The following is a 3,176-nucleotide window of genomic DNA, read 5'->3' on the forward strand; positions in this document are numbered from 1 at the left end:
GAGCCCGCACCCACCGGGGAGGTGTAGCCCTGCAGGCTGAGCGCCGGGAGCCGTCGGTCAGTGAGTGCTGAAGGAAAGCTCCAGCGCGGAGCCCGCACCCACCGGGGAGGTGTAGCCCTGCAGGCTGAGCGCCGGGAGCCGTCGGTCAGTGAGTGCTGAAGGAAAGCTCCAGCGCGGAGCCCGCACCCACCGGGGAGGTGTAGCCCTGCAGGCTGAGCGCTGGGAGCCGTCGGTCAGTGAGTGCTGAAGGAAAGCTCCAGCGCGGAGCCCGCACCCACCGGGGAGGTGTAGCCCTGCAGGCTGAGCGCCGGGAGCCGTCGGTCGGTCGGTCGGTCAGTCAGTGAGTGAGTGAGTGTGTGTTGCGCTGGAGGAAAGCTCCAGCCCGGCGTCCGTCCCCACCGGGGAGGAGTAGGCCTGCTGACTGAGCGCTGGGAGCCGGGAGCCTTTCCTGCAGTCAGTCGGTCGGTCAGTGAGTGAGTGAGTGTGTGTGCTGAAGGGAAGCTCCAGCCCGGCGTCCGTCCCCACCGGGGAGGAGTAGGCCTGCTGACTGAGCGCTGGGAGCCGGGAGCCTTTCCTGCAGTCAGTCGGTCGGTCAGTGAGTGAGTGAGTGTGTGTGCTGAAGGGAAGCTCCAGCCCGGCGTCCGTCCCCACCGGGGAGGAGTAGGCCTGCTGACTGAGCGCTGGGAGCCGGGAGCCTTTCCTGCAGTCAGTCGGTCGGTCAGTGAGTGAGTGAGTGTGTGTGCTGAAGGGAAGCTCCAGCCCGGCGTCCGTCCCCACCGGGGAGGAGTAGGCCTGCTGACTGAGCGCTGGGAGCCGGGAGCCTTTCCTGCAGTCAGTCGGTCGGTCAGTGAGTGAGTGAGTGTGTGTGCTGAAGGGAAGCTCCAGCCCGGCGTCCGTCCCCACCGGGGAGGAGTAGGCCTGCTGACTGAGCGCTGGGAGCCGGGAGCCTTTCCTGCAGTCAGTCGGTCGGTCAGTGAGTGAGTGAGTGTGTGTGCTGAAGGGAAGCTCCAGCCCGGCGTCCGTCCCCACCGGGGAGTTGTGCCCGGGCCCGGGCCTCCTGCCGACGGACCGTGTGGCGCATTGTCCCGACTGCGGACTTTCTCCAGCAAAAAGGCGGAGGTGCAGTACCGCCATTTCGCCACACGAGGGACGGAATGGCACCCAACTGCCCCCTGGTGTCGAAAAAGCGCAAGGGCACCCGGGCCGGTCCGCCCCAGGCAGCGGCCGAGATGCAGCACCGGGGGCCCGGCCTGCCTGCCCTGGAGGTCAGCCTGCCAGCCCTGGAGGTCTGCCTTCCAGCCCTGGAGGACAGCCTGCCTGCCCTGGTAGCAGCACTGCCTGCCTTCCAGCCCTGGAGGTCTGCCTGTTAGCCCTGGAGGTCTGCTATCCAGCCCTGGTAGCAGCACTGCCTGCCCTGGAGGTCTGCCTGCCTGCCTTCCAGCCCTGGAGGTCTGCTATCCAGCCCTGGTAGCAGCACTGCCTGCCCTGGAGGTCTGCCTGCCTGCCCTGGAGGTCTGCCTTCCAGCCCTGGAGGACAGCCTGCCTGCCCTGGTAGCAGCACTGCCTGCCTTCCAGCCCTGGAGGTCTGCCTGTTAGCCCTGGAGGTCTGCTATCCAGCCCTGGTAGCAGCACTGCCTGCCCTGGAGGTCTGCCTGCCTGCCTTCCAGCCCTGGAGGTCTGCTATCCAGCCCTGGTAGCAGCACTGCCTGCCCTGGAGGTCTGCCTGCCTGCCCTGGAGGTCTGCCTTCCAGCCCTGGAGGACAGCCTGCCTGCCCTGGTAGCAGCACTGCCTGCCTTCCAGCCCTGGAGGTCTGCCTGTTAGCCCTGGAGGTCTGCTATCCAGCCCTGGTAGCAGCACTGCCTGCCCTGGAGGTCTGCCTGCCTGCCTTCCAGCCCTGGAGGTCTGCTATCCAGCCCTGGTAGCAGCACTGCCTGCCCTGGAGGTCTGCCTGCCTGCCTTCCAGCCCTGGAGGTCTGCTATCCAGCCCTGGAGGTCTGCCTGCCTGCCCTGGCAGCAGCACTGCCTGCCCTGGAGGTCAGCCTGCCAGCCCTGGAGGTCTGCCTTCCAGCCCTGGAGGTCTGCCTGTTAGCCCTGGAGGTCTGCTATCCAGCCCTGGTAGCAGCACTGCCTGCCCTGGAGGTCTGCCGGCCTGCCCTGGAGGTCTGCCTGCCTGCCCTGGAGGTCTGCCTGCCTGCCTGTTAGCCCTGGAGGTCTGCTATCCAGCCCTGGAGGTCTGCCTGCCAGCCCTGGAGGTCTGCTATCCAGCCCTGGAGGTCTGCCTGCCAGCCCTGGAGGTCTGCTATCCAGCCCTGGAGGTCTGCCTGTTAGCCCTGGAGGTCTGCTATCCAGCCCTGGAGGTCTGCCTGCCTGCCTGTTAGCCCTGGAGGTCAGCCTGTTAGCCCTGGAGGTCTGCCTGTTAGCCCTGGAGGTCTGCCTGCCTGCCCTGGAGGTCAGCTATCCAGCCCTGGAGGTCTGCCTGCCTGCCCTGGTAGCAGCACTGCCTGCCCTGGAGGTCTGCCTGTTAGCCCTGGAGGTCTGCCTGCCTGCCCTGGAGGTCTGCCTGCCTGCCTGTTAGCCCTGGAGGTCTGCTATCCAGCCCTGGAGGTCTGCTATCCAGCCCTGGAGGTCTGCTATCCAGCCCTGGTAGCAGCACTGCCTGCCCTGGAGGTCTGCCTGCCTGCCCTGGAGGTCAGCCTGTTAGCCCTGGAGGTCTGCCTGCCTGCCCTGGAGGTCTGCCTGCCTGCCTGTTAGCCCTGGAGGTCAGCCTGTTAGCCCTGGAGGTCTGCTATCCAGCCCTGGAAGCAGCACTGCCTGCCCTGGAGGTCTGCTATCCAGCCCTGGAGGTCTGCCTGCCTGCCCTGGCAGCAGCACTGCCTGCCCTGGAGGTCAGCCTGCCAGCCCTGGAGGTCTGCCTTCCAGCCCTGGAGGTCTGCCTGTTAGCCCTGGAGGTCTGCTATCCAGCCCTGGTAGCAGCACTGCCTGCCCTGGAGGTCTGCCGGCCTGCCCTGGAGGTCTGCCTGCCTGCCCTGGAGGTCTGCCTGCCTGCCTGTTAGCCCTGGAGGTCAGCCTGTTAGCCCTGGAGGTCTGCTATCCAGCCCTGGAGGTCTGCTATCCAGCCCTGGTAGCAGCACTGCCTGCCCTGGAGGTCTGCCTGCCTGCCCTGGAGGTCAGCCTG

Source organism: Amia ocellicauda, unplaced genomic scaffold (assembly GCF_036373705.1).
Source record: "Amia ocellicauda isolate fAmiCal2 unplaced genomic scaffold, fAmiCal2.hap1 HAP1_SCAFFOLD_105, whole genome shotgun sequence".
Classification (NCBI taxonomy): Eukaryota; Metazoa; Chordata; class Actinopteri; order Amiiformes; family Amiidae; genus Amia; species Amia ocellicauda.